We start from the raw sequence: 26320 nt of genomic DNA on the forward strand, positions 1-26320 counted from the left end.
TCCTCGACCAGGCCAACATCCCCATCATTGAAGCACTGACCACACTTGATCAGCTCCGCTGGGCAGGTCACATAGTTTGCATGCCAGACACGAGACTCCCAAAGCAAGCGCTCTACTCGGAACTCCATCACGGCAAACGAGCCAAAGGCGGGCAGAGGAAATGTTACAGGGACACCGTCAAAGTCTCCCTGACAAAGTGCAACATCCCCACTGACACCTGGGAGTCCCTGGCCAAAGATCGCCCTAAGTGGAGGAAGTGCATCTGAATACCTCGAGTCGCATCGCCGACAGCATGTAGAAATCAAGCGCAGGCAGCAGAAGGAGCGTGCGGAAAACCTGTCCTACCCACCCTTTCCCTCAACGACTATCTGTCCCACCTGTGACAGGGACTGTGGCTCTCGGATTGGACTGTTCAGCCACCTAAGGACTCATTTTATGAGTGGAAGCAAGTCTTCCTCGATTCCGAGGGACTGCCTATGATGAGCCGTCTTTGCTGGCTTTTAAAAATGTCTCAATCCTCTGGCCTCCCACTAGTCTTGGTCACATTGTATGCCCTTGTTTTCAATTTGATACCATCCCTTATTTCCTTAGTTAGCCATGGATGGTTATCTCTTCTCTTACAGTCTTTCCTTCTTAAATGTCTATCACTGCTCATCAACCATCCCATACTTTAATCTATTTTCCCAGTCCACTTTAGCCAACTCTTCCTTCATACGTTTGTAGTCTCCTTTATTTAAGCTTAGGACATTGGCTTTCTCACCCTCCAACTGAATTTGAAATTCAATCATGTTATGGTCACTCATTCCTAGAGGATGCTTTACTAGGAGATCGTTTATTAATCCTGTCCCAGTACCAGATCTAAGATAACCTGTTCCCTGGTTGGTTCCACAATGTACTGCTCAAGGAAACTATTCTGGATACACTCTATGAACTCTTCCTCAAGACTACCCTCGCCTATTTGCTTTGTCCAATCAATATGAAGATTAAAATCGCCCATGATTATTGCCGTTCCTTTTTTACAAGCCTCCATTCTTTCTTGAGTTATACTCCATCCAACAGTGTAGCTACTGTTAGGGGGCCTATAGACTACGCCCACCAACGACTTTTTCTCCTTATTATTCCTTATCTCCACCCAAATTGATTCAACATCTTGATCTTCTGAGCCAATATCATTTCTCACTAACGTACTGATCTCATTCTTTATTAACAGAGCTACTCCACCTCCTTTTCCTTTCTGTCTGTCCTTTCGAATTGTCAAATACCCCTGAATATTTAGTTCCCAGCCTTGGTCACCTTGCAACCACATCTTTGTAATGGCTATCAGATCATATTCAGTTGTATCTATTTGTACCGTCAACTCATCTATTTTGTTACGAATGCTGCGTGCATTCAGATAAAGAGCTTTTAAATTTGTTTTTTTACCATTTTTTCCTGCTTTGACCCCACTTTCTGATTCACATTTATGTTTATACATTCTGTCCTTTCCTGCCATGCTCTGGTTTTCACTTCCCCCAATGCTACCCTGATCTATTGCCTTCTCATTATTCTTTGACTTTTTATATTTTCGCTTACTTGAATCCTCCCCCCCCCCGACTAATTAGTTTAAAGCCCTCTCTACAGCCCGAGTTATTTGATTCGCCAGGACCCTAGTCCCAGCACGGTCTAAGTGGAGCCCGTCCCAACAGAACAGCTCCCTCTTACCCTAGAACTGGTGACAGTATCCTATGAACCAAAACCCATTTCTCCCACACCAGTCTTTGAGCCAATAGTAATATCTGCAATTTTTACTTTCTCCAGTGGAGGAGGGTGACACTGTAACCTCTCACAGCCTGTTATAAAGACCATGTGATCTACTCCAATTTAACTGTGAGCAGCACCACAAGATTATTTATGGGCCCTGGATATAGTTACTACCTTCTCTTTAATAATGGGTTTACCGTGTTTTATCTCCTCAACATTAAAGCACTACTGAAATGAAACAAGATGATAATTTGCAGTTGTTGATTATTCTGCTATTCCCATTTACACCTCTTCTAGATCCATCTTTTGTTTCTAACATTGTCCCATTAACATCCCCTTTTGCTTTGCACCATCATCACTTTTGTCATTTAATCTTTCCTGCCTTCCACCCTATCACAGACCTACTTTTTTGTTCTTTCCTCCGTGAAAACAGAGGAACTATTTCCACTGCAATTATACAGAGCCTTGGTGAGATCACACCTGGAGTATTGTGTACAGTTTTGGTCTCCTTACCTAAGGAAGGATATACTTGTCCGGAGGGAGTGCAGCAAAGGTTCACCAGATGATTCCTGGGATGAGTGGATTGCCCTATGAATAAACTAGGTCTATATTCCGCAGAGTTTAGAAGAATGAGAGGTAATCTCATTGAAACATGTAAAATTCTTAAGGGGCTTGATAGGGTAGATGCTGGGAGGATGTTTCCCCCGGTGAGCGAGTTTAGAACCAGGTGTCACAGTCTCAGAATAAGAGGTCGACCATTTAGGAATGAGATGAGAAGAAATTTCTTCACTGAAAGTTTTGTGAATCTTTGGAATTCTCTACCCTAGAGGACTGTGGCATGAGACGGCACGAGCTCGATGGGCTAAATGGTCTTCTTCCATGCTGTAACCATTCAACGATTTATATGATTCTAAGGGATACGGGGATAGTATGGGAAGGTGGAATTAAGGTCGAAGATCAGCCATAATCTTATTGAATAGCGGAGCAGTTTCGAAGGGCCGAATGGCCTACTCCTGTTCCTATTTCTTGTGTCTCTGGTGGGGGAATCAAGAACGAAGGGAGGTGATCTTAAAATTAGAGCTAGGCCATTCAGGAGGGAAAACAGGAAGCACTTTTTACACTTAAAGGGGTAGTAGAAATTTGAAATTCTTCCCTTTAAAAGACAGTGGATGCTAGGCCAATTGCAGCTTTAAAGACTAAGATTGATTGATTATTTTTTTAGGTAAGGGTATTAAGGGATATGGTGCTAAGATGGGCAAATGGAGTTGAGGTACAAATCGACCATAATCTATTTGAATGATGGAGCGGGCTTGAGGTGCTGTATAGTCAAGTCCTGTTCCCATATTCCTAGCTAGCTGGGAATACAGTAGTTTATGATAGCACGTGGCACATGGTGCTACAGCACAGAATGATAAGAAAAGAAAGTAAATGGTGGCAGACCTTACAAATCTGAAACAGAAACAGAGACAGCTGAAATATCAAATGAATCGTTCTTTCTCGATCGATGCTGCCTAACAACAGACTGATTTAAAAACTTTGCTTAACCCTGTGATTCCTGGCACATTGAATTCCTGATCTGGGATATGCCATTAGGTATAGAATCCAGATGGACCCAAAAGGAAGAGGGGGATGGGGAGGGAGGGGATCTATTGTAAATTCACACGTCACCGTGGGGTATTTTCATGTACCTTCCAGTGATAAAGAAAGAAAAAAAGAAAGACTTGGATTTATATAGAACCTTTCATGACCATCGGACATCTCAAAGTGCTTTACAGCCAATAAAGTACTTTTTGGAGCGTAGTCACCGTTGTAATGTGGGATAAGCTCAAGTGTAGTTTTGGTGTCGACATGGGATCAATTTTCAGACTATCTCCTATGGGAGGCACAAGATTCTACTGAAAGGGACCAAAAATATACTTTAAAAATAAGAACAAATGAATTATGAGCAGGAGTAGGCCATTCGGCCCCTTGAGCCTGCTCCATCATTCAATAAGATCATGGCTGACAGTGATTTCTTTAGTGTGATGACCACGTCAACTTAACAAAAGGTTGTTGGGTTTGAAACATTTGGATTATCAGATTGCAAATAAGATCAATAACCAAAAGAAGGCAGAAAGTCAGTGTCAGAAATATTACAAAATAATACTTCCAGATTTCCCTCGCAGCCTTTTGCAACGGCAAAACCTCCTCCTACGTGAATGGAAATTTACCAGGATTTGCATGGATTAGTCAAACTCTTGCCATGACCTAAAACCAAAGTGTTCAACTTCCTGCTCAGTTCCTTGGTCTTAAAATGGGAAACACAATTCTTTCAAAAGCAAAATACTGCTGATGCTGGAATCTGAAATAAAACTTCTCTTTTGTTCTTTCCTCCCCTCCCCCTTTCACTACCCCTGCACTTCTTTAAGAATCTATTACATCTCGAACTTTTCCAATTCTGACGAAGGGTCACAGGCCTCAGGGGCTGGATTTTCGATTGGTTTGCGACCGGATTTTTGCTGCATTTTGACTCTCTGTGGCGAAAACCCGATGGCAAAATCTGGACGCGATCCTCGGCTCCTTGTTTGCGGCTGTGCTCGGACGGTACCACAATCCGAATCATTGCACATCCGGCACCTGACGTGTAACGACTCAGATAGTGTCACCATCCGAGTTTCGGCACTCACCCGACCGTACGCCGCGCCCCGAACACCGACAGGTAAAACCCTGCCGGCAGCAGTAAGTTGGAAAACCTGCAAAAAAGATAAGTTAAAGTTTTAATTTTTACATTTATTTTGCAGCGATTTGTTAGGTAAGGGTCTTGGTAATGTTGCTTAAATGTTTCTTTGAATTTTTTTCCCCTCCTCCCAATGCCACTCTCGCAACATTCTTGGCCCCACACTAAAGTTGGCGATGATCGCGTCTTTGCACCGCGAATCATTGTGGAGCGCCTCCCTTTGCGATGCTGGCGCAGACACCAAGTGCCGAAAGTTGGACCTTAAATCGGTAACGTATCGCTTGCGTTTTCGCCCAAAAACCCCAAAACCCAAAAATCCATCCCATAAAATGTTTCTCTCCACAGATGCTGCCTGACCTGCTGAGATTTCCAGCATTTTCTGTTTTTATTAACACAATTCTTATGTTTGATGGATTGCATTATGCTTCTTTATTTTTCAGGCACAAACATCTTACTGCACATTTTCATCATCATCATAGGCAGTCCCTCGGAATCGAGGAAGACTTGCTTCCACTCCTGAAGTGAGTTCTTTGGTGGCTGAACAGTCCAATAAGAGAATCACAGACTCTGTCACAGGTGGGACAGACATTTGTCGAGGGAAGGGGTGGGTGGGACTGGTTTGCCGCGTGCTCCTTCCGCTGCCTGCGCTTGACCTCTTCACGTTCTCGGCATTGAGATGCGAAGAGCTCAACGCCCTCCCGGATGTACTTTCTCCAACTAGGACGGTTTCGTCAAGGGTCTCCCAGGCGTCAGTGGTGATGTCGCACTTTACCAGGGAGGCTTTGAGGGTGTCCTTGTAATGTTTCCACTGCCCACCTTTGGCTCGTTTTCCATGAAGGAGCGCCGCAAATAGCATTTGCTTAGGGAGTTTGTGGGACCTGGATGTGCGCAAATTGACATTTCCTACCTTACAAAAAAATTGGCTGTATAGCACTTTGGGACATCCTGAGGTTGTGAAAGGCGCTATATAAATGCAAGTGTTTCTTTAGCGAAAACATGAACTAAGGAAGAGATCACTGAGGATCTCCTGGCATGCGAACTATGTGGCCTGCCCAATGAATCTGATCAAGTATGGTCTGTGCTTCAATACTGGGGATGCTAGCCTTGACGAGGACATTTTACTTGGCGGGTGGCAGTAAATTATATTCTCTCTTTGCAATTTTATAGGAGTCCTCAGTGACTAGCAAATTTCCTTCCCTCCAGGACATTAGTGAAACAGATGGGTTTTTACGACAATCTGGTAGTTTCATGGTCACCATTACTACTAGTCACTCAGCTGTAAAGAAGTATACATGGACTGCAGCAGTTCAAGAAGATGGCTCACCACCACCTTCTCAAGGGCAATTCAGGATGGGCAATAAATGCCAGCCTTGCCAGCAACACCCACATCCTGTGAGAGAATGCTCCTCTAACTACACTACTTACAAAGCTAGGTGGGACAGTAAGCTGTGAAGAGGACACAAAGAGCCTGCAAAGGGATATAGATAGACTAAGTGAGTGGGCAGTAAGGTGGCAGGTGGAGTATAATGTGGGGAAATGTCAGGTTATTCACTTTAGTCAGAAGAATAAAAAAAACACCATATTTTTTAAATGATGAGAAGCTTTTGTTCAGAGAGATTTGGGTTTCCTCGCACAAGAAACACAGAAAGCTAGCATGCAGTTACAGCAAGCAATTAGGAAGGCAAATAGCATGTTGGCCTTTATTGCAAAAAGTTTGGAGTATAAGAGTAAGGAAGTCTTGCTACAATTGTACAGTGCTTTGGTGAGACCACGCCTGGAGTACTGTGCACAGTTTTGGTCTCCTTATCTAAGGAAGGATATATCACTTGGAGGCGGTGCCATGAGGGTTCACTAGATTGATTCCTGGGATGAGAGGGTTGATCTATGATTAGAGATTGTGTGGATTAGGCCTATACTCTCTGGAGTTTAGAAGAATGAGAGGTGATCTCATTGAAACATATAGGATTCTGAAGGGGCTTAACAGGGTAGAAGCTGAGGTTGATTCCCCTGGCTGGAGAGTCCAGAATTAGGGGTCAGTCTCAGCATAAGAAGCTGGCTATTTAGGACTGAGATGAGGAGGAATTTCTTCACAGAGGGTTGTGAATCTTTATAATTTTCTACCCCAAAGGGCTGTGGATGCTGAGTCATTGAGTATATCCAAGACTGAGATAGATAGATTTTTGGACCCTAGGGGAAATCAAGGGATATGGGGATCTCGCGGGAAAGTGGAGTTGAGGTCGAAGATCAGCAATGATCTTTGAATGGCGAGCGGGCTCAAGGGGGGGGTATGGCCTACTCCTGATCCTAATTCTTGTTCTTACTCATTGACCCATGAGGAGTCATTGATTGTCACTTGATCAGCCGCAATGTTCTTGCTTTCTGGAACCACTTATCCAGATCCTTCCGTAATACCTTTTCCCCTCATGCAACCTCGCCATTTCCTCCTTTTTCCTTCTGCTTGGCATTCATTGTCTATTCCTCCATCATGCAGAGCATTTTGAGGCATAAGAATATAACAAGAAATAGGAGCTGGAGGCGGCCATTCTGCTCCTTGAGCCTGCTCTGCCATTCAACAAGATCATGGCTTTCTTCGACCACAATTCCACTTTCCTGCCCGATCTCCATATCCCTTAATTCTCTTTGTTTCCAAAAAGTTATTGACCTCTGTTTTGAATATACTCAAAGACTCAGCATCCACAGCTTTCTGGGGTAGAGAATTCCAAAGATTCACCACCCTCTAAGTGAAGAAATTTCTCCTCATCTCAGCTCTAAATGGCCCCCTTATTCTGAGACTGTGATCCCGTGTTCTAGGTTCCCCAGCCAGGGGAAACATTTTCTCAGCATTAACCCTGTCAAGACCCTTGAGAATTTTATATGTTTCAATTAGACCACCTCTCATTCTTCTAAACTCTCGGGAATATAGGCCTTCCTGAAGGTGAAAATTCCATAGAAATGCAGGTTGTTGTTATTGAAACCACAAAGCAACTTAGAAACTTGCACTTCAATAGAAAGCAAAATTTAATTTTGATTTTGTGCCTTGCGAGCATCACTTTAAAATTGATATTCCACCTTTAAAATTCTACTGTTAGAAATAAACTGACATAACCCAGTCAGCCCTGCTCGAAGATTAGAAATCAGTACACAGTGTGAAGAACTTTATGTGTGCACTTAAATATCCATTTGTGAATTTGAGTTTCCTCCAACTTCACAGTTGTAATGACTCAAGAATCTTGTTACTGTAAACGGCCTCAGGTGTATTTGCGCCCAAAGTACCCACGTGACATGGTACCCGCGCTTATATATCAGCGATCGCGCACACGCGTGTATAGCCCGATGACCTCCGACAGTGGCGCCCCCTGGTGTCTGGTGACCCCCAAGCATCAATGCATAGCAACATCTCCTTTCAAGATCTTAATATCAGTCTCTTTACAAATTAAGATGGTCTGGGACTTTCCTCTCACGAGTTGATCGTCTCAGTTCAACTTTAGTTCTAGGCGAACGTTCTGAGTCAGTTGTGACTGAAGGCTGAGTAATCGATCTGAGGGAGTGGTAATGATCACATCAGAGACTGGAGGTCCAGCTTCAGTAATGACAGCAAAGTCCTCTGATGAATGAACATTGGTTGGTTGGTCACTGACTGCATCTTCCTCAAACGGTTCCAGTTCATCCATGTGCCACAGTTTTACTTGATCAACATATTTCCTGCATGTTTTCCCATTCTTGAGCACGACAATAAACACTCTGTTACCGTCCTTGGCTGTAACAGTACCGGCGGTCCACTTTGGGCCTTTGACCATAGTTCAGTACATAAACTGGATCGTTGACAGAGATGTCACGTAATACAGCAGCATGATCATGATACCATTGCTGACTTTGACGTCTGTTTTCAACATGATCATTCAGATCAGGATGAACAAGAGAAAGTTTGGTCTTGAGATTTCTCTTCATCAGTAGTTCAGCAGTGGAAACCCCAGTAAGCATATGAGGTCTTGTCCTATAACTGAGCAATATACATGACAAACGAGTCTGCAGTGAACCCTGAGTTACACGTTTCATACTCTGCTTGATCGTTTGAACAACATTCTCTGCTTGACCATTAGAAGCAGGGTTGAATGGAGCTGACCTCACATGTCTAATACCATTGAGTTTCATGAACTCCTGAAACTCAAGACTTGTGAAGCAGGATCCATGAGTAACAAACATGACATGAAGGCTCTCAATAGTAGCTGTAGACGTACTGGATGACATAATAATGCACTCTATTGACTTTGAATATGCATCCACCACAACAAAAAACATCTTTCCCATGAAAGGGCCTGCAAAATCGATGTGGATCCTCGACCATAGTTTAGCTGGCCACGACCAAAGACTCAGCGGAGATTTCGCTGGTACTTTACTTAGCTGCATGCAAGTATTGCACTGATGCACACATGATTCCAGGTCAGAGTCAATTCCAGGTCACCATACATGAGACTTAGCAATGGCTTTCATCAATAACAGGATGAGTGCTGTGTAGTTCACGTATAAATTTTTCTCTACCTTTTTTAGGCATAATGACATGATTACCCCACAATAAACAATCTGACTGAATGGACAGCTCATCTTTGCGACGGCTGTAAGGTTTGGTCTCATTACACATCTCTATAGGTATTGCAGACCAATCACCACTGAGGACACAATGTTTCACAACCGATAAAATAGGGTCATAGCTGGTCCAGATCCTAACTTGTTGAGCAGTGACAGGAGTTCCTTCACTCTCAAAAGCATCTATTACTAACAATAGATCTGCAGGTTGAGGCATCTCCATATCAGGTGTGGGCAAAGGCAGACGACTCAGTACATCGGCACAATTCTCAGTGCCCGGTCTATGACGAGTAACATAATTGTAGGCAGACAATACCAATGCCCACCTCTGGATATGGGACGATGCATTGGTATTAATACCAAATGAGTGGCTTGTGATCCGTTTCGAGCTCAAAACGAAGATCAAATTAGGTACTGATGCATCTTTTTGACCCCATACACACAGGCCAAAGCTTCTTTTTCTCCCATGCTGCAAGCTCTTTCCGCCTTTGACAAACTTCTCGAAGCATACGCGACAGGTTGTAGCTTACCCGACTCATTTGCTTATTGGAGTATACAGCCAAACCCCATATGATGAAGCATCACAGGCCAACACAAGACGCTTACATGGATCATAATGAACAAGCAACTTGTTTGAACAGAGCAGATTCTTAGCTTTCTCAAAGGCTCTATCTTGAGACACACCCCAGACCCAGTTGTCGCCTTTTCTGAGTAGCATGTGCAGTGGCTTTAATAAAGTGCTCAATCTGGGTAAGAAATTACCGAAGTAGTTGAATAGCCCAAGAAATGAACGCAGCTCCGTCACATTTTGAGGCCTGGGTGCATTTTTGATGGCCTTGGTTTTCAAATCAGTGGGCCTGATGCCATCAGCAGCAATCTTCCTCCTCAGGAATTCTTTTGGTGCCATAATGACACACTTCGAGCATTTCAGCCTGAGTCCCACTTTGTCCAGATGATGTAGGACTTCTTCAAGATTGTTCAGATGTTCAACAGTGTTGCGACCTGTGACCAGAATGTGATCTTGAAACATGACAGTTCTAGGAACCGACTTCAGTAGACTCTCTATATTCCTCTGAAATATGGCTGCAGCCAAAGAATTCCAAAAGGACACCTGTTGTAGACAAACAGTCCTTTATGGGTGTTGATGCAGTTGAGTTTCTTCGAAGTGCCAACAAGCTCCTGTGTCATATAGGCCGACGTCAGATCTAGTTTAGTGAACGACTTTCCATCAGCTAGCATGGCGAACAGGTCATCAGCCTTCGGTAACAGATATCGATCCTGTTTCGAAAATTGGTTAATCGTATCCTTGTAGTCTCCACAAATCCTGACAGTGCCATCACTCTTCAATACAGGAACAATGGGACTGGCCCACTCGTTAAATCGACAGGTGACATGATCCCTGCACGTTGGAGTCTGTCAAGCTCAATTTCCACCTTCTTCCCCATCATCTAAGGAACAGACCGAGCTTTATGATAGACAGGCTTTGCATCAGAATCCAGGTGAATCTGCACCTTGGCTCCAGTAAAATTACCAATGCCCGGTTCAAACAAAGAAGGAAACTTCTTCAACACTTGAGCACACGAAGTGTCATCTACTGAGGACAACGCTTTGACATCATTCCAGTTCCAGTTGATTTTCTCGAGCCAATTTCTGCCGAACAGCATTGGACCATTACCTGGGATGATCCATAATGGTAGATCATGAACCACACCATCATATGACACCTTGACTACTGCACTGCCAATCACCTGTATGAGTTCCTTAGTGTAAGTATGCAACTTGGCATTGACTGGACTTAGCTTAGGCTTCACAGCTTCAGTGTCCCACAGCTTATCGAATGTCCTTTGGCTCATTATCGACTAACTCGCACCCATGTCCAGCTCCATTGATACAGGCACGCCATTCAGCTTCAGCTCTGCCAGAAGATGACACAATCTTGTTTACAGTACTTGCCGTGGAGCTCCGACTTTTCGATGATATCTGCCTCAAATTATCATCAGTTGTCATGCATGCCTGGGCAGTCGCGATGGCCTTTCTCAAATCCAGCTTCTCTTTGGCCAATAACTTCCGAAGAATCACATCATGGTTGATGCCTATCACAAAGAAATCTCGCAACATGTCTTCCAACATGTTCCCGAATTTACACGGCTCAGCAAGACGTCGTAGGTCGGCGATGAATCCCGACACATTCTGGCCCTCAGCACGAACATGCGTATAGAAGCGATAGCATGAGATGATGATCCCCTCTTTTGGCTTAAGATGGTCATGCACCAAAGCACACAAATCCTCATACTCTTTGTCCATTCGACGTAAAGGCGAGAGAAGGTTCTTTTTAAGGCCGTAAAATTTCGAACCACAAACCGCCCTGCACCTAATTGCATCAGCCTCTCCCTCCATTTTGTTGGCCACAAAATACTGATGCAGTCGGTCGATAAAATCCGCCCAATCCTCACCCTCCGCAAATCTCTCCAGAATTCCAATAATGTCCATTGTACATGCGAAGGTTCTTAAATTACCTCGTCACCAAATGTAATGACTCAAGAGTCTTGCTACAGTAAACGGCCTTAAGTGTAAACCTGATCCAACTTTATTCGTGCCCAAAGTACCCAAGTGACATGGTACCCACGCTTATATACCAGTGACCGCGCACACGCACATACAGCCCGATGACCTCCGACAGTGACGCCCCCTGGTGTCTGGTGACCCCAAGCATCAATACATAACAACAGTGATGCTTGCTTCATGTGTTGCTATTTTGGGCTATTTACACTGCTCAGAAATGCTCCAAAACTGAAGCAAAGGCACTACTCAATCATCTGAAAGACTGAACAGACTGGGGCACTTTTCTCTGAAAAAGAAATGGCCGAGGAGGCGACTGAATAGAGGTCTTTAAAATTATGAAGGTAGGGGGCCATTGGCTGGGGGGAGGGGAAGCGGGGGGAGGGGTGGGGGAAAGGGGGGCTTGGGATGGTAGATGTGAAGAAAACATTTCCATTTGCGGCAAATCCAAAACTAGGGGTCATAAATATAAGATAGTCATCAATAAATCCAATGAGGAATACAGAAGAAACTACTTTGACCAGAGAGTGGCAAGATTGTGGAACTTGCTACCACATTTGCGGAACAGGCTCAAGGGGCTGAATGGCCTACTCCTTTTCCTATGATCCTATAATTGAGGTGAATAGCGTAGATGCATCCAAGGGGAAGCTAGATAAGTACATGAGGGAATAAAAACTAGAAGGAAATGCTGATAGGGTTAGATGAAGTGCACTAGGAGGAGCATAAAAACCAGAATGTACCGTTGGGCCAAATGGTCTGTTTCTGTGCTGTAAATTCTATGTAAATCTACGTAATCATTATGGTTTGTCCACCTTTCCATTCAAGATTACATCTTTGCTTTCGATATATATGTTGTCACGTAAACCAGGTCTAGATATACTGAAGAGTGTCCTTTATTTGTTCTTCCCCCATTATCTTCGATTACATAGAATGTTCAGCACAGAAACAGGCCATTCAGCCCATCTGGTCCATGCTGGTGTTTATGCTCCACATGAACCTCCTCCCACCCCTCTTCATCTAACCCCATTCGCATATCTTTCTATTCCTTTCTTGCTCATGTGTTTATCTAGTTTTCCCTTAAATGCATATATGCTATTTGCCTCAACTACTCCATGTGGTAGCGAGTTCCATATTTGTACACCACATGCAAAAGGAACAGCAAGAAATGAAGAAAGAAGATGAAAAGACAGTAAGGTCCACTAAAAAATAGTTAAAGAAAGAAAGAAAAACTTGCATTTATATGGTGCCTTTCACGACCACCAGACATCTCTAAGCGCTTTACCACCAATGAAGTACTTTTTGGGGTGTAGTCACTGTTATAATGTGGGAAATGCGGCAGCCAATTTGCACACAGCAAACTCCCACAAACAGCAATGTGATTATGACCAGATAATCTATTTTTGTTATGTTGATTGAGGGATAAATATTGGGCAGGACAGGACGTTAAGCTGGGTAGAATCAAATAAATCTGAATTTTGCCATTCTTGCTAATAATTCTGCTTTCCAAATAGGATTAAAGGAGAGTTTATTTCTGAATTCCTCCTCCTTCACACACTGTGTCTATACCAGCTCTGGTGGTTATACAATGTTTATAGGATTATGAAAGAAGTCTTGCTACAATTGTACAGGGCCTCGGTGAGACCACACCTGGAGTACTGTGCACAGTTTTGGTCTCCTTATCTAAGGAAGGATATACTTGCCTTGCAGGCGGTGCAAGGGAGGTTTACTAGATTGATTCCTGGGATGAGAGGGCTGTTTTATGATGAGAGATTGAGTAGGTTGGGACTATACTCTCTGGAATTTAGAAGAATGAGAGGTGATCTCATTGAAACATACAAGATTCTGAAGGGGATTGACAGGGTAGATGCAGGGAGGATGTTTCTTCTGGCTGGGGAGTCTAGAACCAGGGGTCACAATCTCAGAATAAGGGGTCGACCATTTAAGACAGAGATGAAGAGGAATTTTTTAACTCAGATGGTTGTGAATCTTTGGAATTCCTTGTACCAGATGCTGACTCGCTGAATATATATTCAAGGCTGAGATATATAGATTTTTGGAGTTTAGGGGGATCAAGGGATATGGAGATTGGGCAGGAAAGTGGAGTTGAGGTCGATGATCAGCCATGATCTCATTAAATGGCGGAGCAGCCTCGAGGAGCCGGTATGGCCTACTCCTGCTCCTATTTCTTATGTTCCTATGTTCTAAATCTTACCATGAAACAAAACAAATGAATAGGGTGTGAAGGGTTTTAGATGTGACTCAGATCAACAGTTGCTCAAGAACTGAGTCACATCGCTCCAATGAAGGGTTACACCTAAAACCTCAATCTAACTTTCAGATGCAGTGCATTTCCCAACAATTCGGTGTCCTCAATTCAAATTTCCAGCCTTGGCAATATTTTTTTAATTTTTGCACAGTATTGCACACCCATGATTTGCTAATACTCTCAGCCAATTGAGAGGCCCTGTCAGCAATGAATCCTTATGTATTTGATATCAGACTTATTGGTTCCTACAAGATTGTCAATAATAAGATAGAAAAAAGCATTGGGGGCCGAAATCACCCTCCGCCCCAAACTTATTGTTTTTTCTCCGCCGCCATGCATGGGGCGGGGAATCTCCCGATTTTCAGCTCTATTATTCGTTTTTTGTGTCGGGCGGATGTCGGGTTGGCTGCAGGGCGGAAGTGCTGTTTTGTCGGGTTAGCCGCCACTCCGAGTCATAAGTTACAGGGGAGGGCTGCTACGAGATCTGCAGCTACTTTAGTGGCACCCACTGGGCCAGCGGTCCGGTATCCAAGAGGGGGTGCCAGACTGCCCGTTGGTGGCCCAGCCAAACCCGTGGCTGCCATTGTCGGCCCGACAATAAAATGGCGGCTCCGGCAGTGCGCCCTCTCCTTTAAAGGCGGATGCGCTGCCCAGCCACAAGAAGCTTCCCACCGGGGAAAGCTGTCGGGGGCACCGACCAGCGGCTGATCCGCTCCTGCGGGGTAATTTCCCAAGCGGGGCAGAAAGGGGGTTGCCGCCTGTCGGTAAGGGGCCGGCGTGTGCTCAACGGGGCAAGAAGACGGCCAGGATGGTCCCATACACCGCTACAACAATAAAAGAAGGCAATTTACTAAATGGCGGCCCCTCCACGCCAACCAAATGGTGAGCCCTCACCGACCCGTGACCGCCTCACTCTTATAGAAAAGGGCAATTTCGGCTCCTTGATATCACTTTATAACAACAACTTGCATTAATATAGCACATTTACTGTAGGGATACATCCTAAAGATGCTTCTCAGAGGCGTAATAAAACAAATATGGATGCTGAGCCAAAGAAGGTGATATTAGAAGATGTGACATAGGAACATAGAAACTAGGTGCAGGAGTAGGCCATTTGGGCCCTGGAGCCTGCACCACCATTCAACAAGATCATGGTTGATCATTCACCTCAGTACCCTTTTCCTGTTTTCTCTCCATACCCCTTGATCCCTTTAGCCGTAAGGGCCATATCTAACTCCCTCTTGAATATATCCAATGAACTGGCATCAACAACTCTCTGCGGTAGAGAATTCCACAGGTTAACAACTCTCTGAGTGAAGAAGTTTCTCCTCATCTCAGTCCTAAATGGCTTACCCCTTATCCTTAGACTATGTCCCCTGGTTCTGGACTTCTCCAACATCGGGAACATTCTTCCTGCATCTAACCTGTTCAGTCCCGTCAGAATTTTATATGTTTCTATGAGATCCCCTCTCATCCTTCTAAACTCCAGTGAATATAGGCCCAGTCGATCCAGTCTCTCCTCATATGTCAATCCTGCAATCCCGGGAATCAGTCTGATGAACCTTCGCTGCACTCCCTCAATAGCAAGAATATCCTTCCTCAGATTAGGAGATCAAAATTGAACACAATATTCCAGGTGAGGCCTCACCAAGGCACTGTACAACTGCAATAAGACCTCCCTGCTCCTATACTCAAATCCCCTAGCTATGAAGGCCAACATACCATTTGCCTTCTTCGCCGCCTGCTGTTCATGCATGCCAACTTTCAATGACTGATGTACCATGACACCCAGGTCTCGTTGCATCTCCCCTTTTCCTAATCTGCCGCCATTCAGATAATATTCTGCTTTCGTGTTTTTGCCACCAAAGTGGATAACCTCACATTTATCTGCAATATACTGTATCAAAACGCTTGGTCAAAGAGATGAGCTTTAAGGAGGGTCTTAAACGAGGCGAGCGAGGTGGAAGTGTACAGGGAGGGATCTCTAGAGCTTAGGGCCCAGGCAGCTGAAGGCATGGCCGCCTATGGAGGTGCGACCAGTGTGGGGTTGGGTGGGGTGGGGTGGGCAGGGAGCACTACACACTAGAGTCAGATTGACGGAGTTTGGGGGAACATGGGGAGTTGCAAGTCTGCAGGATGTTACAGAGGTTGGAGAGTGAGACCATGCAGGAATTTAAACACAAAGGTGAGAATTTTGAATTCACAAGGTTGGGGAGCTGCAAGCCATTGAGGACAGGGGTGATGGGCAAGTGGGACGGTGCAGGATTGGAAACTGGCAGCAGAGTTCAGGAGGATCTGAAATCTACAGAGAATGGAGAATGGGAGGTTTGCCAGGAGAGCATTGGAAAAGTGTCTGCAGATGACAAAGGCATGGCTGAGAGGTTCAATAGCACATGTGCTGAAGTGGAGTCGGGCGATTTAACAGACATAGAAGTAGATGGTCTATGAGATGGAGAGAATATGGGGTGAGATGCTCATGTTGAGGTGGACAGGATGCCTAGACTGCAAACAATCTGATTCAGGCTGAAACAATGACCAGGATGGAATCTGTGGTGAGGGTAGGAGTTTGTGGCGGGGGCCAAAAATGGTGTCTTCAATGTACAGAGAAACTCTTCACTAATAGAAATTCTGGACCCATGATATCTTCAGGTTCCTAACTAACCTGTGTGTGAACTCACCAAGGTTTAACTTAACAGCAATTAGACTTTGTGGGATTAAAGGAACAGGGATGGAGTACAAAAGCAGGGAGGTCCTGCTGCAACTATACAGGGTATTGGTGAGGCCGCACCTGGAGTACTGCGTGCAGTTTTGGTCACCTTACTTAAGGAAGGATATACTAGCTTTGGAGGGGGTACAGAGACGATTCACTAGGCTGATTCCGGGGATGAGGAGGTTACTCTATGATGATAGATTGAGTAGACTGGGTCTTTACTCGTTGGAGTTCAGAAGGATGAGGGGTGATCTTATAGAAACATTTAAAATAATGAAAGGGATAGACAAGATAGAGGCAGAGAGGTTGTTTCCACTGGTCGGGGAGACTAGAACTAGGGGGCACAGCCTCAAAATATAGGGGAGCCAATTTAAAACTGAGTTGAGAAGGAATTTCTTCTCCTAGAGAATCTGTGGAATTCTCTGCCCAAGGAAGCAGTTGAGGCTAGCTCATTGAATGTATTCAAATCACAGATAGATAGATTTTTAACCAATAAGGGAATTAAGGGTTATGGGGAGCGGGCGGGTAAGTGGAGCTGAGTCCACGGCCAGATCAGCCATGATCTTTTTGAATGGCGGAGCAGACTCGAGGGGCTAGATGGCCTACTCCTGTTCCTAATTCTTATGTTGGCATGCAGGTACAGCAGGCGGTTAAGAAAGCAAATGGCATATTGTCCTTCATAGCGAGGGGATTTGAGTACATGGGCAGGGAGGTGTTACTGCAGTTGTACAGGGCCTTGGTGAGGCCACACCTGGAGTATTGTGTACAGTTTTGGTTTCCTAACTTGAGGAAGGACATTCTTGCTATTGAGGGAGTGCAGCGAAGGTTCACCAGACTGATTCCCGGGATGGCGGGACTGACATATCAAGAAAGACTGGATCAACTGGGCTTGTATTCACTGGAGTTCAGAAGAATGAGAAGGGATCTCATAGGAACATTTAAAATTCTGATGGGTTTAGACAGGTTAGCTGCAGGAAGATTGTTCCCAATGTTGGGGAAGTCCAGAACCAGGGGTCACAGTCTAAGGATAAGGGGTAAGCCCTTTAGGACCGAGATGAGGAGAAACTTCTTCACCCAGAGAGTGGTGAACCTGTGGAATTCTCTACCACAGAAAGTTGTTGAGGCCAATTCACTAAATATATTCAAAAAGGAGTTAGATGTAGTCCTTAGTACAAGGGGGATCAAGGGGTATGGCGAGAAAGCAGGAATGGGGTACTGAAGTTGCATGTTCAGCCATGAACTCATTGAATGGCAGTGCAGGCTCGAAGGGCCGAATGGCCTACTCCTGCACCTATTTTCTATGTTTCTATGTTCTTATGCTCTTATGTTTCACCTTAGCAGCATAATAATACATTGCGCATTACATACCATGGGAGATTTCACAGGTATATATAGAATCATTCATAGAATAGTACTGCACAGAAGGAGGCCAGTCGACCCATCAAGTCTGCACTGGCTCATTCAAAGAGCAATCCAGTCAGTCCCACGCCTCCGCTCTTTCCCCATATCCCTGCAATTCTTTCTCCGTCAAGTATTTTTCCGATTCCCTTTTGAATGCTGCTGTCTCCACCACCCAATAAGTTAGTGCATTCCAAGTCCTAACCACTCGATGTGTAAAAATGTTTTTCCTCGTGTCGCCTCTGATTCCTTTGCCAATCACATTACATCTGTTCTCTCTGTCTATCGACCCTTCAAGCATTGGAAACAGTTTCTCTTTATTTACTCTGTCTAAACCCTTCATGATTTTAAACACCTCCATTAAATCTCCTCTTAGCCTTCTCTGCTCCAAGGAGAGCAACCCCAGCTTCTCCAGTGTATCCACATAACTCACGTCCCTCATCCCCGGAACCATTTTAGTAAATCTCTTCTGTAGCCTATAAAAAGTCTTGCATTTAGTGGTCATGTTACAGTTCTGATATTGTACTCAGAAGTGCAAAAAATAGTTTTTAAATTCCCTCGACAATTTTCCTGTAATCTATCTCAAGGATGTGCCCATTTCGGCCGCTCCCCTGCGTCAGCCTTAAAGGGACAGACCGGGCTGAAAACAGCTAGAAACGCACTCCATGAGCAATGCCACAGAAAATCAGAAGACACCATTCAAAAGGAAAAAACCTGCCTGTGTTTCTGGCTGAAAAAAGAGAAAATCAGGCTTCCTAGCAGGAGACAGAAACAAAAGGAATCCGGCAGAGTTGCTGACGTAACATCAGATTTGTATCGTTTCCCAGAGCAAATCACAAAACAACTTCCTTTAAGAAAAAACACAGAATTATAAGACAATGTTAATAAAACAGCATTTTTATTATTCCCCAATGATATATCGATTCTACTTACAATCCAAAACCAGATGCCGACCCTGGGAAAAATCTTGAGACCTGTGTAAACCATGACAAAACCATTATTATTAACGGAGCTAAAGTGACTGCATCCTGGTAGCTGTAATACAGAATGGAAGGGTGAAGCAGAGCCTTTCAAGATTATTTGTCCCTGCAAGAAAAAAGACCTGCATTTCTATAGCGACTTTCATGACCACTGGATGTCTCAAAGTGCTTTATAGCCATTTAAGTTCCTTTATCGTATAGTCATTGTTGTAATGTGAGAGCAGCTCATTTGCACACAGCAAGCTCCCATAAACAGCAATGTGATAATGACCAGATAATCTGATTTTTTGTTATGTTGATTGAGGGATAAATATTGGCCAGGACATGGGGGATAACTACCCTGCTCTTCTTTAGTGCCATGGGATGTTTTACGTTGACCTGAGAGGGCAGACGGGGCCTCGGTTTAACGTCTCATCCGAAAGACAGCACCTCCGACAGTGCAGCATTCCCTCAGCACTGCACTGGAGTGTCAGCCTAGAACAATGTGCTCAAATCCCTGGAGTGGAACTGGAACCCACAACCTTCGGTCTCAGAGGCAAGTGTGCTACCCATTGACACTGCCATGGGATGTCCTGCTCATCCCCCAGCTCCTCCTTGCCCTCCTCCTCCTGAGGTGGTGGAGCTATCCCTGGTGGCAATGGCTGTGCCCTCATGATGGGCAAGTTGTGCAATATGCAGCACACAACGATGAAAAGAGGCAGCCCCTCAACCGAGCACTAGAGGACTCCTCCCGAGCGGTCAAGACAACGGAACTGTTGCTTGAGCACTCCGATGGTCTGGTCAGTGATGTTCCTGGTGGCGGCATGGCTTGCATTATATGAGTGCTGGGCAGGAGTGTTGTGGTTGTGGAGGGGATTTATAAGAACATAAGAACTAGGAGCAGGAGTAGGCCATATGGCCCCTCGAGCATGCTCCGTCATTTAATACCATCATGGCTGATCCGATCATGGACTCGGCTCCACTTCCTTGCCCGCTCCCCATAACCCCGTAATCCCTTATGGGTTAAGAAGCTGTCTATTTCTGTCTTAAATTTATTTAATGTCCCTGCTTCCACAGCTCTCTGAGGCAGTGAATTCCATAGATTTACAATCCTGAGAGAAGAAATTCCTCCTCATCTCAGTTTTAAATGGGCGGCCCCTTATTCTAAGGTTATGTCTGCTAGTTCTAGTCTCCCCTAACAGTGGAAACATCCTCTCTGCATCCACCTTGTCAAGCTCCCTCATAATCTTATACGTTTCGATAAGATCACCTCTCATTCTTCTGAATTCCAGTAAGTCGAGGCCCAACCTCCTCAACCTTTCCTCATAAGTCAACCCCCTCATCGCTGGAATCAATCTAGTGAACGTTCTCCGAACTGCCTCCAAAGCAAGTATAGCCTTTTGTAAATATGGAAACCAAAACTGCATGCAGTATTCCATGTGTGGCCCCGCCAATACCCTGTATAACTGTAGCAAGACTTCCCTGCTTTTATACTCCATACCCTTTGCAATAAAGGCCAAGATTCCTTTGGCCTTCCTGATCACTTGCAGTACCTGCATACTAACCTTTAGTGTTTCATGCACAAGAACCCCAGGCCCCGCTGTACTGCAGCACCTTGCAATTTTTCTCCATTTAAATAAACAAAGTGCATGACCTCACATGTTCCAACATTATTCTCCATCTGCCAAATTCTTGCCCACTCACTTAGCCTGTCTATATCCTTTTGCAGATTTTTTGTGTCCTCCTCACACATTGCTTTTCCTCCCACCTTTGTATCATCAGCAAACTTGGCTACATTACGCTCAGTCCCTTCTTCCAAGTCGTTAATATAAATTGTAAATAGTTGGGGTCCCAGCACTGATCCCTGCAGCACCCCACTAGTTACTGATTGCCAACCCGAGAATGAACCATTTATCCTGACTCTGTTTTCTGTTCATTAGCCAATCTTCTATCCATGCTAATATATTATCCCCAACTCCATGAACTTTTACCTTGTGCAGTATTCTTTTATGTGGCACCTTGTCAAATGCCTTCTGGAATTCCAAACACACCACATCCACTGGTTCCCCTGTATCCACCCTGTTTGTTACATCCTCAAAGAATTTGAGCAAATTTGTCAAATATGACTTTTCCTTCATAAATCCATGCTGACTCTGCCTGATCGAATTATGCTTTTCCAAATGTCCTGCTACTGCTTCTTTAATAATGGACTCCAACATTTTCCCAACCACAGATGTTAGGCTAACTGGTCTATAGTTTCCTGCTTTTTGTCTGCCTCCTTTTTTAAATAGGGGCATTACATTTGCAGTTTTCCAATCAGCTGGGACCTCCTCAGAATCCAGGAAGTTTTGGTCAATTGCAACCAATGCATCCACTATCCCTGCCATTACTTCTCTTAAGACCTTAGGATGCAAGCCATCAGGTCCAGGGGATTTATCTGTCTTTAGTCCCATTATCTTACTGAGTACCACCTCCTTCGTGTTAAATTCCTCCTCCCCCTATAGCCCCTTGACTATCCACTGTTGGGATATTTTTTGTGTCCTCTCGCATAAAGAGTGATACAAAATATTTGTTCAGAGTTACTGCCATCTCCATGTTCCCCATCACTAATTCCCTGGTCTCATTCTCTAAGGGACCAATATTTACTTTAGCCACTCTTTTCCTTTTTATATAGAAATTCTTGTTATCTGTTTTTATATTTCGTGCTAGCTTACTTTTATAGTCTATCTTCCCTTTCTTAATCATTTTTTTAAGTCATTCTTTGCTGGCTTTTAAAAGATTCCCAATCTTCTGTCCTCCCACTAGTTTTGGCCACTTTGTATGCCTTTTTAATTGAATACCGTCCTTTATTATGAGCTGGTGGAAAGCAGATAGCCCTTGTCTCCCAGCTGCCAGCCGTGAACGTGATGTGGTGGCTAGATCAGAACTGGCACACCAGTCTGGTGCAGGATAAATGCATTGTGGTTGCTGCCAGGATAGCTGGCATTGACGGTGAAGATGTGGTCACACACCAATTGCACATTCAATGAGTGGTAGCATTTGCGGTTACGGAATACCTCAGGATTGTTATGTGACGTGGGTGCAGTCAATGGAGCCCTGCACCATGGGAAGCCCGCTATCCTGGCAAAGCCACATGCACACTCCAGTTGCATCTCTCTGGTCATGGAGAAGGAAATGTAATCCCTTCTCCTTCTGTAGAGAGCATCTGTAACCTTGCGAATGCAGCAATGGGCGCAAACTGGGAGATACTCGAGATGTCTCCTGTGGCACACTGGAAGCATCCGCTGGCTTAGAAATTGAGCGTGATGGTAACCTTGACTGCCCTGGTCTGAGGCTCGAGGTCTGGTTGCAAGAGAAGGCAGAGCTCTGTGACCACGTCCTTGGTGAAGCGCAGCCTTCAAACACACTGTTCTTCAGTTAAATTGATGTAGGAGAACTGCTGCCGGAATACCCTGGGAGGGTAAGGTCTCCTGTTGATAGCCCTGTTGGCCCTCCTCCCTATGGCCACATATACTGTCTTTCTCTCTGCCTAAATTGCTGCCGATGGTGACATCGGAGCGCGAGGTCGAGTGCCAACACAACCCCCATGAAACTATATAAATGTTGTACTTTCAAATCTGCCCTCAATAAAAGTCACGAATCTTTAACAGGCAGAAGCCCCAGTCTTTCTCCTCAAGAACACTTGTATCACCAGTTCTTGCGTACAGGACAGACAGCGTCGATTTGATAAGGTAAATAGGATAATGTATTGTTCGGACATGGATTGAAAGCAAGATTCATAATTAACTTTTGAAAGGGAAGTGGATGAAAGAAAAAATTAAAAGGTTATGGATAAAGGGCAGGGGAACAGGACTAAATAGATAAGCCCTTTCAGAGACCAAACACAGGCGCAATGAGCTAAAGGCCCCTTTCTGGACCCAAGTTTTGGCTGTCCCGCAGAACGGCGCACCTCCGAGAGGCCCGCCTATTTTGTAGAATTAAAAGCCGCCTAAAACTTGCCTCGCAATTCTCGGTGTTCAGCAGGCCTGTTTAGCAGTTGGCGCAGCTCAACACAGCAGCTGGGGGCGGAAAGAGTGCCGGCAGCTGTGCGCGTGCGCAATGGAGTCTGCGAATGTGCGCAGTAGCTCCTGGCCCTCCCAGCGCATCCTGTCTCCTGGCAACCCTATTCCTGGCCAAAGGGACGTCGCGATGTTCGCCGCCCCTATCCCGGGCCGAGTGGCCTACCTGCCTCGCCGTCTCTCGCCTCACCACCCTTACCTTCTCGGCGGTGGGGCCCGCCCGATCAGCAACTCGTCGGTGACGGGGCCCGCCCAAACTCCTCCTCGGTAGCGGGCCTCGCCCAAACTCCTCCTCGGTAGCGGGCCTCGCCCAAACTCCTCCCCGGTGGCGAGCCCCGCCCGATCACCTCCTCGACAGTGGGGCCCGCCCAACCAGCTCTTCGGCAGGCAGGGCTGCGTGTGCTGTTGGAGGGCTCCCAGTGCTCCCGAATGGTTAGGTGCTGCAGTAGGTTAGTAGAAACTTTAAATTTTTTATTTACTGATTTATTGATTGATTTTTTATTTTTTTTATTTTTTTATTGATTGATTGATTGCTTGATTTATTTATCATGTATTATTGATAATGGCTCTTTATTGCTAAAAGTGAAGTGTTTAATGCTTTGGAAAATCCCCTAACTTCCCTCTAACTTCCCTTACTCCCCCCCACCCCCCCATCTCTGGCTACCTGTGCCTAATTCTAAAGTGTAGGCAAGGTTTTTCTGAGCATACAAAAGTCGACACTTACTCCATTCTAAGTTAGTTTGGAGTAACTTTTCGCTGCCTAAACTTGCAAAACAGGCGTAAGTGGCTGGTAACGCCCCCTTTTGAAAAAAAAACTGAACTAAAACGAAACGAAGCTAACTCACTCGAACTGGAGCAAACTAAATGCCGAGAATTGCGATTTCTAAGATACTCCAAACTAAGCTAGTTGCTGGTGGTGAAATTGCCCCCAAGGCTAATGGGGCATAAATGAGTTTTCAAACGGGCACGGTGAGAACAGCACCTCCCACTTAATTGGGTGGCAGTTTTGTGGTGACGTTAACACGTAACGCCCCCGCTTGGTCGTGCCCGGCGATGCTGATGTCATCACCGTGCGCAGTGCCCCGTTACCAACCCGGATGATAAATTGGCCTTCGCTCCTGTTTTACTGTCTGACTACGACAGCTGTTGTGTTTCAGTCGGGAGTCAGCTGGAGGAGCGCTATTTAAAGGGCCAGGAAGGGCACTGATCTGGACACTTGCAGACACATATGTGATAGAAGGAACGAGGAATGGGCCTGCCTTCAACCTAAAGGGCAATAACGGGTAATATAATTCTCAATTGTAATTTGCAAACTGCTGCTCAATACTGAAAGTATTAAGTCTCACTTATGATTTAATAACTGTAAGTAATAATGGGCCCAAGGTTCGGATGTCCTCCCAGAATGGCGCACTCCGAGAAGCCCATCTATTTTTTTAGAATAAGAGCCTAAAACTTACCTCGCGATTCTCCGAGTCCAGCAGGCCTGTTTCACATTCAACGCAGCGCAGCACAAGCAGCTGGGGGCGGAGCTACAGCCCTGGGCCAAAAAGAGTGCCGGCAGCTGCATGTGTGCGCAGTCGAGTCTGCACGCGTGGGGAGTAGCTCCTGGCCCTCCCAGCGCGTCCTGCCTCCAGACGACCGTATCCCTGGCTGAGTGGCCTGCCTGCCTGCCTCACCGTCTCTTGCCTCGCCTCGTTGCCACTGCCCTTACCTCCTCGGTGGCGGGGCCCACCCGAGCACCTCTTCGATGGCGGGGCCCGCCCGAGCATCTCTTCGATGGCGGGGCCCGCCCGAGCATCTCTTCGGTGGCGGAGCCCGCACGAGCATCTCTTCGATGGCAGGGCCCGCTCGAGCATCTCTTCGGTGGCAGGCCCCGCCCGAGTATCTCTTCGGTGGCAGGCCCCGCCCGAGTATCTCTTCGGTGGCAGGGCCCGTCCAAGCACTTCTTCGGCGGCAGGGCCCACCCGAACTACTCCCCGGTGGCGGGCCCTGCCCGCTCACCTTCTCGGTGGCCAGGCCCGCCAAACCAGCTCTTCGGCAGGCTGTTGGAGGGCTCCTGGTGCTGTAGTAGGTGAGTAGAAACTTGTAATTTTTTTATTTATTTGATTTTTTATTTTGTTTATTTTAAAAAAAATTTTTGATTGATTTATTGGTTGATTTATTTATTTAGTTATCATTTATTACTGATGATGGCTCTTTATTGGTAAAAGTGGTGTTTAATGCTTTGTAAAATCCCCTAACTTCCCTCTAACTTCGCTTACCCTCCCACCTCTCACTACCTGCGCCCAATTTCTAAAGTGTAGGCAAGGTTTTTCTGAGCGTACAAAAATTGACATTTATTCCGTTCTAAGTTAGTTTGGAGTAACTTTTCGCTGCCTAAGCTTGCAAAACAGGCGTAAGTGGCTGGTAATGCCCCCTTTTGAAAAAAAAACTGTACTAAAACAGAACTATTCTAACTAAGTAGAACTGGAGCAAACTAAATGGCGAGGATTGCGAATTCTAAGATACTCATACTAAACTAGTAGCTCCAAAAAAATAGGAGCAACCCGAGCCGAAACTTGAGCCCATGGAGTCAGCTTCGAACCATTGACCGGACAGTCCAAAGGGACTTCAAATTAATTTTTGCAGGGATGTGTTTATTTGCAACACCTATAGCTCTTGGCCCGCTTTGATTACAAGTCCTGATTGCTGATTGGTCCCCGTGGAGGATAAGACACACAGCCAGCAGTTTCTCTTTACAAAGTGTAATTTGAACCATTCTGACTGTCGACTCCAGACAGAACAGGGCACATTCTCACGGGTTACTTCTGCTCAAGTGACAGACCCCCACCCCACCCCCCCAGCACAAGTTCCTGACCTTCCCCCACCGTTCCCCCTCGCCTAGAATCCTGATCTTCTTTCTCCCCCTCCACAAGTTCCTGACCTTCTCCTCCACACCACGTGCCCCTACTTCCCCCCCGGCATAGATGGGGCATTGTGTGTGGGTCACGGATTGTTAACAGCTTTATTGTGTACGAAATGAATAGTGAGTGTCGTGACTTACAGATTTTGTCCAGTCTTACCATCAGGATCATGTCCTCGCTCTGAACTGCCCGCTCCCTCCCCCCACGCCCCCAGAACTGGATCACGTTCTTCCACGATCTCTGCTGTGATCTCTGTACCCTTTACTGCTCACTGAGTTCCTGACCTCTCTCCAGGCTCTCCGATCCTCCTCTCTCCCTCCCTCCCTCCAATCCCCCCCTCTCTCCCTCCCTCCAATCCCCTCCCTCTGATCACCCTCTCTCTGCCTCCCTTTCTCTCCCTCTCTCTCCCCAATCTCCCCCCTCTCTC

General features: G+C 45.6%; 1 protein-coding gene across 1 annotated transcript in view; it reads right to left on the reverse strand.

Moving 5' to 3' along the window:
* Positions 1 to 23012, reverse strand: part of LOC139280065 (uncharacterized) — a 69090-nt gene extending 46078 nt beyond the window's left edge. Inside the window, exons 1-2 of the mRNA XM_070899547.1 lie at positions 22932 to 23012; positions 18907 to 18947 (exon numbers count right to left, since the gene is read on the reverse strand). The gene's annotated coding sequence lies outside the window, so the exon portion shown is untranslated. The remainder of the gene's footprint in view (positions 1 to 18906; positions 18948 to 22931) is intronic.
* Between the last annotated feature and the right edge of the window lie 3308 nt (positions 23013 to 26320).

The sequence above is a fragment of the Pristiophorus japonicus genome, chromosome 14 (genome assembly GCF_044704955.1).
Source record: "Pristiophorus japonicus isolate sPriJap1 chromosome 14, sPriJap1.hap1, whole genome shotgun sequence".
Taxonomy (NCBI): domain Eukaryota; kingdom Metazoa; phylum Chordata; class Chondrichthyes; family Pristiophoridae; genus Pristiophorus; species Pristiophorus japonicus.